Consider the following 12616-nt stretch of genomic DNA (forward strand, 5'->3'; position numbering starts at 1 on the left):
TTATTAACTTCTACAACAATTTTCAACCGCAAATTCATTGCAGATCTTGAGATATCTTGAAATCCCTAATAGTCGCTTCAAACCCTTGTCTTTATACATCTACATGCAATTTTCTTTATATCTCACAAAATATAAGCTCAAATGCCACGAAATTTGTATGTTTAGCTTCTTAATACAAAATTTTACATTCTTCCAAAAATTTGAGCCAAAAATTTGTCCGAAAACTCAAGTTATGGCTTCAACCATTACTACAAACAAATCCACTTACTTACTGCTTTTGATTTGGAAGCGTCGCCTTCAACTCTTTACAACTCCTTCATATGAACTCCAAAAGCAATAATTCTTTTGTGAAAGATATAGGCCTTGAAATCGCTGTTCCAGATGCACCTTTCAATCTTCAAAAGCTACTGTAAAACTCCTCATACTCTCAAAAGAGTTACAGTATGTCTTAAATAAATACCTTAACTTCGAACGGCTATAACGTTTTCACTCTAACTCCAAATCCTCTAATTTTTGTACACAAATTGTTCTCCAAACCCTAAACTTTACAATCTTAGCTTCTAATCTCCGAATGCCTCTTTGAAATCGCCGAAATCCTTATCAAGGTCGCGGGCAGCCTCCTAAAAGCCCATTGGGCATGGATTTCGACCAATGGGAATGAAGATTCTTATTTCTACCTTCATCCAACCATGCCTTGGTTTCATCCCTCCCAATTAACCTCCTATTAGTTTAAATCTTCATCTTTAGGCTTCTACCTTCTCCCAAAGCTTCATACTAAACATTTAGGTCCTATATATATATATATATATATATATATATTTAATGTCAAAATCAAAAGAAATAAAGAAACAAAGTAAAGTTTCTTATACCAAATCTTTTTAATTTAATCTACTAGCTACTCTAATACACATCTAGATTTATCAACATATAATATGTTTTAACTAATTTTTACATATTGTAAGCATTTACAGTATGACAACGTGCAACAAAATTGTTGGAGATTGTGCACTCAGATCTTTGTGAACCAATGAAGATACCATCAATTGGAGGAGCAAGGTACTTTGTTACATTCATTGATGATTTCTCAAGAAAGGTGTGGATTTACATCATTAAAGCTAAGAATGAATGTTTCTCAAAGTTTAAGGAGTTTAAGGCTCTTGTAGAGAAACAATGTGAGTGCAAGATCAAAGTGTTGAGAACGAACAATGGAGGTGAATACATGTCAAAGCATTTTAATGACTTCATGAAGATTCAAGGTATTGCAAGACAAACCTCTACTCCTTACACTCCACAACAAAATGGAGTTGCTGAAAGAACAAATCGTACCATTGTGGAGATGGCAAGGAGTATGCTTCATACACAAAATCTTAGGCATGAATATTAGGCGGAAGCTATGGTAAATGCGGTGTACACAAGGAATAGGTGCCTACAAGTGCACTTACATCAATGACTCTATAAGAAGCTTGGAGTGGAAAGAAACCTTGTGTTTCACACATGAGGATTTTTGGATGCATTGCTTATGCAAAGGTACCAGATTGTATGAGGTCCAAATTTGATACAAAAGGTACAAAATGTGTATTTGTTGGATATTGTGAAGGTACCAAAGCATATAGGCTAATGTGTTTAGAAACCAAAAAGATCATCAAAAGTCATGATGTAGAGTTTTTGGAGCATAAGAGTACTTTTGAGCACTTAGAAGAGTGTCCAAGTGGGAGTAAAGGTATGTTTGTGTACACATCTTTAAGTTCAGCAAAGAAAGAAGAAGAAGAAGAAGAAGAAGAAGAAGAAGAAGAAGAAGAAGAAGATGATGATGATGATGAAAATGAGGATGGAAGAAATAGAAATCAAGATCAAGAGCCAAAGAAGGTAAATGATAGTGTGCCTTCAATTAGTAGAACCAACAATGAAGATAATGAAGATATTGAAGGTGATGATGATGATGAAGAATATCAACCTTTGAGTGAAAAAAGACAAGCATTGAGGAAGAAGAAGGATGGAATGCAAGAAAAAAGGTCTTCTTCAAATGAAAGGAGATATCCTTTGAGAGAAAGAAAACCACGTGGTGAATGGTGGAAGGACCACATCTTTCCTCAAGTAAGTGAAGAACATGCCAATGTTGCACTTCTTGCTGATCCGTTGAGTTTATGTGATGCAATGAAGTCCACGGATGCATTGAAGTAGGAGAATGCTATGGAAGAAGAATACAAATCACTCATGGACAATGAAACATGGGAATTGATTCAATTTCTACCAAATCGATCTTCAATTGGTTGTAAGTGGGTATTTAGAACCAAAAGGGATGCAATGGATAATATTGTGAGATACAAGTCTAGATTGGTTGCCAAAGGCTACTTACAAGTTGTTGGTGTAGATTTCAATGAGACATTTGCTCCCGTGGCTAAATTCACCACTATTAGAACCATTGTGGCAATTGGGGCAGCAATGGATTTGGAGATGCATCAAATGGATGTGAAGATGGCTTTTTTGAATGGAAGTTTGAAAGAAGACATCTACATGGATAAACCTCAAGGATTTGTTGAAGAAGGCAAACAACACCTTGTTTGTAAGTTGAAAAAATCCTTGTATGGGCTAAAGCAATCACCAAGGACGTGGTACGAATGCATTGATACATTCTTTGTGAGTGAAGGATTTGTAAGGAGTGAGGCTGATCATTCCTTATATGTGATGCAATCAAATGAGTTCATATTGATTGTCATCCTCTATATTAATGATTTGATCATCTTAACCAATACATTGAAGATGATGGATTGATTGAAGGCAAAGTTAGAAAAGGAGTATGAAATGAGTGATTTGGGAGAGCTTCACTATTATTTAGGAGTGGATTTTGTAAAAGATTGTACTAAGAAGACCATTACAATGAGCCAAAGCAAGTACATTGAAGAAGTATTGAAACGATTCAATATGGAGGAGTGTAAGCCTATTGGAACACCATTGGAGGCAAACTTGAAGTTAATGAAGCTCACGGATGAAGAGTTTGCTGAAGTTGAAAGTCAAATGCAAGGTGTTCCATACAAAGCAGCAGTAGGCTCACTTATGTATGCAATGGTTGGCACAAGGGTGGATCTTGCATATACGGTGAGTGTTGTGAGTCAACACATGTCAAAGACTGGACCAATCCATTGGACAACCATCAAAAGGATCATGAGGTACTTAAAAGGTACTTTAAACTTCAAATTATGCCTTGGAGGTGATAACATTAGTTTATATGGTTATTGTGATGCGGATTGGGCTAGAGATGCAAATGATAGGAGGTCAACAATGGGGTATGTATTCTTTATTGGAGTGGGAGCAATTTCATGGAATTGCAAGAAACAACCAACAATTGCAAGGTCAACAATGGAGGCGGAGTATATGGCAGCAAGTCATGTTGCAATGGAGGCAATATGGTTAAGACAACTTTTGGAGGACATTAGAGATGTACAAATGGAAGCAACTCCAATGAAGTGTGACAATCAAGGATGTCTTGTATTTGCAAAGAATCCAAAGCATCATTCAAGGACTAAGCACATTGACATTCAACATCACTTTATAAGAGAGAAGATTGAAATGAGAGTGATTGATATGAAATATTGTGCAACAGAGGACATGCTTGCTAATTTGTTGACAAAGGCATTAATAAAAGATAGACACCACATGTTGACAAAGGCATTAGGCTTAAAAGATATTTGACCAATAGCAAAGTGGGAGTGTTAAAATAAAAGTAGAAAATATTACCTTGTATAGGATATTATCTTAGGTAAGTTGTTAGTGGTCAAAGGTTTGACTCTTGGTATATGATAAGGGCATCCAATGGATATAGGACGAAGTCATGGACTAAGAGTCAAAGTGAAAAGGATAAAGTATTAACAAGGGAATATTCGAAGACTAAGTATGAATCATTAGTGTGTGTCATAGGATACCCTCGTACTTCGTGAGATGCCAAAGGATCCTAAGAGCATGTATGTAAGACGTAAGAGTAATTAGTATTAGACATAGGATGCTCTTGGGACTCATGAGATGCCAAACGGATCCTACGGCCATGTGTGTAAAAGTCAAAGAGTGGACGTTATCTTTTAGGGCAACAACTACCACTTATACATAATGGGTGTTGGAAGTGAGAGACATCTTACTCCATACTCTCTTTGTAAACAACCTTGCTGATGTTAAGTGTTGTGTCTTCTAAGTATTTATTTTCTTAATAGTTAAAGACTTTGTATAATTATTTGATATTTGTTCAAGATCAAAAATTCCTTATCATTAACCTTATGGACTTTTTCAACAATTATTTATTCTGTAATAACCACAATCTTCTATTTTTATAGATTTTATCAGAGATCTTCAAATCTCACATTTATATGATTCTATATTTATAATAGTAGATTGTTTTACCAAGATGGCACATTTTAAGCTATGTACAAAATCTATTACAAATAAAAAAAATAGTTAAATTTTTTCTTGATAATATCTATTATTATCATAGATTATCTAAAGATATTATTTCAAATTTGAGAAGTCAATTTATATCAAGATTCTAGAAAATTATTTTTAAGATTTTAAAAGTAGATATAAAACTTTTTTTGACTTTTCAGCCTCAAATTGATAGGCAAATAGAATAGATAAATCAAGTTTTAGAGTAATATTTGAGGTGTACCATCAATTAACATTAAGATGATTGAATATCTCTTTTACAAATGACAAACTTTGCATATAATAATTGAGTACATTCTTCTATTAAATAAGCAATTTTTTTTGCCAATTATGGTCATCATCCATGATTTGATACTTTTGACTTTTCAAAAGTTGATAATCTTGTGGCAAAAGATTTGGAAAATTATTTGTCAAAATCATATGCAATAATGAAGGCACACTTGAAAGAAGCTCAAGAATGACAAAAAATCAATAAAAAATACCTATTGCAAGGAACAACTACAATTCATCATAAGTAATAAGATATGACTCTTTCATTATAATATCAAGACTATTTGTTCTTGTAATAAATTATATTGTTATTTTTGTATATTAATATGATTATATAATAAAAAAATAAAAATATAGATTTTATTATAGATGAGTCTAATAAAAAGATGTAATAGAAAAATAAAGTTAAATGATAGAAAGATAATAAAAGATTTAGTCTTAATATTAACTTTTGTAGAAGAAACATCCATTTACTGTGTAGAAACATAAATGAACCAAATAAAAATAAATGAGATAAGAATTTAATATAGACATATATAAAAAAAAGTTAATAATAGATTAAAGAAAAATTTACTTCAAATTATCAAAAATTGATACCCAGAGAAGATTAGTTATCAACCAAGATCAAAATCAAACCTCAAGGTACAAAACTACATCCATATGGTGTCTCTAAAATTCTTTTGTAGATTAAAGAATAAGATTTGAAAACAAACTATAAGAAAGATTTTTAAGCATCAGTTTCATATCATTTGAATCAAAATTGAAATTTTGAGGAATTTTCAAAGTTAATAATGATCTTGATGGAATGAAAGTTTGAAAAATAAAAATATGTTAAAAAATTTGAAGGTTTCTTAAATTTTTTAGTGTGTTTATAAGTAAAATTTGAATAGTACATTATTGTACTAGCTATAAATGTATATGCAAATTTTGAAGTCAATGAAATAGTTAAATTGAAGTATATGAGAATTTTTGTAGATTGAAGTCTCAAAAATTGGAATTTGAAGGTTAGTGAGTGTTTCTAAGATCTTCAACAATTTTTTAATTGGATTGAAGTAAAAAAAATTTATATAGATACTAAACTTTATTTCTAATGTTTGGATAAAATTTGATAGTAATCCAATAATTCAAGAAGGAAATATTAGCATTGGAAGTTCAATATTTAGATTGGAGTAGGAGGCTATATAACACCTAATTGGATTACCTTACATTTCTCTCAATTAGTAAGTGCATTCAATTTTATCTTTTTTTTTCTTAATTTTAATTAAGATATTAAGAAGTGTACAAATTTTGAGTTGATATTAATAATTCAATCATTAATTGTTGAGGATTCAATCAGCTATAGGATTTGTTAAAAGTTTATTTCAGATTTAGAATTTGATTAGGATTTGCTTAGGAATTGGTTTAAGATTTATCTAGGATTTGGGATTTAATAAGGTTTGATCTAGAATTTGATTAAGGTTCATCAAAATTTTAATTAAGATTAAATTGGAATTTAATTAGGATTTATTTAAATATTTTATTTTTAATATTTTAAAGGATTTTTTATTATTTTTTAAATTTCTTTATTTCTAATATTTCTTTAATATTATTTTTATTTCTGTAAAGGTTTATTTTTATATTTTTTTAAGATTTTTTGCTATTTTTCTTTGAAATTAGTTTAAAAAATTTTTGTATTTTTTTTTTTACTTCTTTTAAATTTATGTTGAATTGGTCAAAGTTTGATTAAGATTATTAAGATTTATTTAAAGTTTATTTGAGATTCTATTAGACTTAATAAGATTTTTAGTGCATTTTTACTTATCTTCTATACCTAGGCGTTTGGTGTGTTTTCAAATAAAAATATACATAATATGACATTGTAGGCTTAGACCTTTTCTTATTTGTGAAAAAATTAATTCTATTGCTTATTGATTATATCTATTGGAGTCTATGAAGATCCATTTTATATTCTACATGTCTCTTTTTGAGCCATACATGAAAATGAATATTTCAAAAAGTAGGCAAATACCATCTCCCTATATAAAAGTCGATAATAATTCAGATTTCAAGGTGGAAGAAGTTTTAAATTTAAGGTGGTGCCAAAAAAGATTAAAATATCTTATTCATTAGCACAAATATGATATTAATAAATACACATAAGATCCAACAAAGAATCTTACAAATCCAATAAAGAGAATTGAAGCTTTTCATTAGTAATATCCATCAAAATCAAGTTGAAGAATAGTAAATCTTTACTAAAAAAGAAACAAGAATTAAAAAGTTAGCATTCTACTTTCTATTTTTTTTTTTGAAATTTCTATGTATTTTTTATGCTAAAAATAATAATAATAATAATAATAATAATAATAATAATTAGAATAATAATTAATAGATTTAACTTACAAGCTATCACTTATTGACTTATCAGATGATACATCGTAATTGTCACAACTTTCAAGACAATGTAATTAAGATGAAGATCCTCAAGAATAACATGTCTTTCCTCAAATAGATGGCAAGATAAAAAGTATTTGATATTACAACCTTAGAAGAGACTTCCGATGTTTGGTGATTTTATTAGAGATAGGAACGACTTTTGATGGTGATTCAAATATTTTATTTGAAAGAAGTTATGAATGCCTCAACATCAATCAAAAAATAGGGTAGTCTATTTGCCTTGGTATAGAACATTGTTGATGGCTAAGAGGACCTATCAACCATCTTTAAAGAAAACAAAGATTAGAGTATGTGGCAAACATAATTTTTTGCATCTTGGATGTTTTCAACAAATGATGATTGTTCCTTGTGGAACTCATTCCTAAAAAAAAGTAATATCATGAACATACATATTTATTCTAATATTCACTTATATAATTTAATAGAAGTAAATAAATATAGATTTATTTCATAGTATTTTTTAGAAAAGCTTCCTAAAAGCTTCATAGACATTGCTTTGACTTTAAATATATTTGTAGTTGATTAGTAGGCTAGAAACTTGGTGAAGAAGTTAACCATGTGTTTGTAGCTTGCAGAACAAGCTAATTATGTGGCACACATATAGAAAACTTGCCTTATATGTTAAGATACATGTCTTGCAAAGTCAACATGTTTTGGAGGTCTTATAGGACATTGCTACATAGTTCTTAGTTGAGAATATAGAAAGAGGTAAGAGTGAAGCCTTCTTTATTCTTGTCAATGCCTTTCTAATCTTTAGTCTTGTTTTAAGACTTTTTAGTCTTCTAATCTTTGGCAATAGCCATTCTAGTTTAATATATTACTATCTTTGAGTGATTTTCTAGTCTTTTTGAGGGCTATAAGTGTATCTTGAGATTTATTTTTTTTTAAACTTATATCCTTGAAAAATTAGTATTTTAATAAACTTAACTTGTCATCTTAAAGTTTTATAGCTTTGGAATTAAAGTTCAATTACCAATTATATTTAATTAATAAATTTTCAAAATTTTGATCTTATGCCATTAAAATTCTTAAATAAGAAAAAATTTGGTTCTTTTGTAGGTGAAAGATATTGGATGATAGAAAAAATAACATGATTTGGTGTAGATGTTGAACCAATTCCAATTATCTCTATATCTTCACTTCTTGTCAAACTTGTTGCTCCTTGCAGTGGTAAATTAAATTAATGCATAATAAGCATTAAATCAATCAATTGCTCTTATATTTATATCATTAAATTTTTTATTTTAAAAGGATCTATTACAATAATTATATAAAAAAATAAAAATTAAATAAAATTTCTAACATCTAAACAAAAATAAAGACTTAAAAAAAAAAAAAAAAAAAAAAAAAAAAAAATCGAAGAATAATATCAATTTAAAAGTAAGTAATCTAAAACTTCTAACATATTTAAGTCTTATCAAGAAAAAGAAATAATTCATTCTTAATCAAAAAAAGATAAAGCTCTAATATTATAAATATATTTTTATCAATCTATGAAAGATAAAAAAATTAAAAATATATATAAATATGTAAAATTTTTATAAAAGAGAGATGAAAAAATAGAAATAAGAAAGTATGTACATTCAAGAAAAAACTAGAAATACTAAAAGACAAGAAAACTAAAGATTATTGAAACTAAATTAGAAGCAAGAAAGGAGTTGACAAGAGTAAAGAAGGCTTCATTCTTGTCACTATATATACTCTCTAATTAGAAGATATATGGCAACACTCTTTAGGACCTCTAACACATGTCCAATTTGTATGACACATATCTAACTTATAAAAAAAGTTTTCTACATGTGCACCACATGATTAGCTTATATTACAAGCTACCAATATGTGCAACATGTGGCAAACTTTTTGGTCAAGTTGCTATCCTATCAATCAATTATATACATATATAAAATCAAAGTTATATCTATGAAGCTTTTTTAAAAATTATTTATAAGATATTATTAAATTTATCTACTTTTATCTACTTCCATATATTCATCTTAATTTAATAATTATTGGAATAAAATATGGATGTTTGTGATGATATGATATGTATCCAATTTGTTATATACATGTCTAATTTATGAAATAAATTTTTGGTATGTACTTTATATAGCCAATTTGTAATGCAAGTAATTAAATGTATAATATGTTGTAAATTGGTTAGCCAAATTATCAACTTATCAATCACTTATAAATATATCTTTATTCTGCAAAGCTTTTAAAAAGCTTTCAAAGAAGATTAATAACTTAATCTACTTCTATTAATTTCTATCTATTTAATTTATCTAAATAAATATATTAATAAATATAACCATCTATAATATTAAATCTTTTTTAGAAAAAAAAATCACAAAGAATTGTGTCATTGCTTCATAAGATAATAAAGCCCAAGATCCATTGAATATTATTAACAATAAATTTTGACATTTTTTTGCACAATGGTTGTTGATAGGTTTCTTCAATCATAAATAATATCTCATATTTTAATGAAAATACTACCTAATTTTGTTATCATTATTAAGGCCTTCAAAGCTACCTTCATAGAATTCTTTTGTAACCACGTAGAATCAATAGCCAAGAGAATTCTATAATTTTATTATTAAATTTTTTTCTTTATAATTTATACCATATTCTTATCAATAATTAGTCATTGATTTTAATAGATAGTATTAATATTTTTTTTAAATGATACATTTGTTAGATTTTTACATAGCTTCTATGGGCATTCACTAATATCATATTTATATTAATGTATGAAATATTTCAATTTTTTTTGTACCACCTTAAATCCAAGACTTCAACCACTTTAAACTTTTGATTGTTAACTATTTCAACAAGAGATAGCATTGATTATTTTTTTCTCAATATGTTGCTTTTTATATAAGATTGAATAAAAATCATGTAAAATCTATAATGGATCATCATTGATAGGAGTATTTTTAATTGATATGTCATTGAATTAACTTGTTTTATAATAAGAAATTGGCAAAATCTTTGATAATCTAATTATTCACAAGGTCATTTAATTTTGATATTATAAAAAAGTAACTATATTTTATTATCAACATTGAATGAATGTTATCCTTATTTTAAAATAGTTTTATTTATTTTTTATTATTTTTTAGCTTCTTTTTATTATATCTTTATTATTATATAAAGTTCTATTATATTCTTTACAAAATATTTTGTTAGTAGATTTTTAAATTTTAAAAGATCACAAGTATTAAATTATAAATTATAACTATAATTAACAAAATATAGATTTTTCATAAAAAAAATATTTTATATTATTATATAAAATTCTATTAATAGAAGAAAATTATCAAATTGTCTTGGTAGTAGTTGATAATGCATCATAAATATCGTTTTAATATTTGATTGATATAGTTTATTTGTCCATCACTTTGAAGATGAAAAGTTATAGATAACTTCTCATCAACTTTTAACATATTAAAGAATGTCTTCCAAAAACTTGATATAAATTGAGGCTCACAATATAATATAATCTTGCATAGAAATTGATGATATTAATAAATATTATCTAAGAAGAGTTTAGTTGTTTCTTTATTAGTATTTTTTAAATATAATACTAATTATGTAATTTTGATTAGTATTCTATTATTAAAAAAATAAAGTTATAAGAATTTAAAATTAAAAGATTTATAATAAAGACTATTGAAATAGGTTATAATGATTGCTTGGAAATAATTTGACATTGAAGAAATCCATAAGATCAATGAAATAGAGTCTTTGCTCTACAATAAGTATCTCATGAGTAAAAAAATGTTATTGCATCTTTTTTTATTTGAGATTACAAAAAATCTCTTAAAATAAATTTTAGATTTTTATTATATTTAAAGTAGCTTACTACTAAAAGTCAACTTATATTTGTAATGAAAATAATTATCTTTTATCTTTGAAAATATATAAACATCTTTCATCATAAAAGAAATTTATTTAACTCAAATTTGTTTGAGTCATTATGAAGATTATTTTTAATATCAAAAAAAAGGTATATCCATGTACTTGAACAAATTTTATCAATAAAAGTAGTGTTAATAAGAATTTTTAATTTGATAGGCTAAATATGTAATTTCTTTTATTTTAAAAGAATAGTTCATTGTTGATTATATGTTGTAGTTCTTTTTCTTGGTGCAAGATAAGAATGTAAAGACAAAATATTTGATAAGCCATGTTTTTTTTAAAATAATATATAATATTAAATTCAAATTATAATAAAGAATTATTTCAACAAGTTAAGTAAAAAAATTTAACATGTATTCTAATATAAAATATTCAAGATTCATGTGATTATTATAAATTGTGATATGATGAAATAAAAAGGATTTTTTAAGTAGTAACACTATTCTTAAAAATAATACACAATAATATATATATATATATATATATATATATATATATATATTAGACCTTATAATTAATCTCCAATATTAAAAATAAAATTATAAAAAGAAATAAGATACAGCCTATTTTTTGCATCTATTTATAATAGAATTGCATCTTAGAAAAAAATTGATGTTTTCTTTATATATAATAGCTTTAAAACTTGTGAGCAATGTAAACTAGAAATTAAAAAAAAAAAAAAAAAAAAAAAAAAAAAAAAAAATTAAAAACTTTAGAATATTATTTTTCTATCTTTACTCCATTCTAATTTCTTTTTAGAAATTAATCGAATATATGATATTATATTCTATGAAGATTGTTTAACAATGCACCATACATCTAACTACAAAAGATAAAATGGAATTTACAACAACAAGATCCTAACAACTATAATAGAATCTTAAAGAAATTCTAATTAAATTGTAACAATATTAATCGATGTTTTATCAAATCCCAAAAGAAGTCTTAAAGAAATTATAAAAGAATCATAAAGATAGCATATATTAATCTTAAAGAAATATCAAAGAAAGCTTTTTAAAATTTAAAAATAGAAATTCTAAATGAATTCGAATCAAATTCTAATAAAATCTTAAATAAATCCCAAGAAAATCCTAAACAAATCTTAATAAAATCTTAATCCAATCTTAATCAAATTCTAAACAATTCTAAATTCTAAATTTAATTGGAATTTAAATTTAGAATTTGATTGAGATCTTAAACTAGTTGGTTTCTAATAATCTTTGATTTAATTGCTAAATTAAGTTTAAAATTATAACACAGATTTAAGACAAACAGATGCTTAACATCACAAAGTTTTACTTATAACTATAGTAGAATGCTTATAAAGTTTTCAAAAATATAATATTTCTTTTATTTTTTAAAAATCAAAACCACTAAAAATATCTTTCATTTTAAAAAGCTCTCAAAAGATCAATATTAATCCAAATCACTTAAAATCAATATTCAACTAAATCTTACAAAAAAAAATTTTAAAACTTATTCTTTGATTAATAAAAGAACTCAAAATATTTTATAACAATACAATTTTTTTCCTCAAGATTTGATTTCAACACAAGTTTAT

Source organism: Physcomitrium patens, chromosome 17 (assembly GCF_059467195.1).
Source record: "Physcomitrium patens ecotype Gransden chromosome 17, ASM5946719v1, whole genome shotgun sequence".
NCBI classification, from domain to species: domain Eukaryota; kingdom Viridiplantae; phylum Streptophyta; class Bryopsida; order Funariales; family Funariaceae; genus Physcomitrium; species Physcomitrium patens.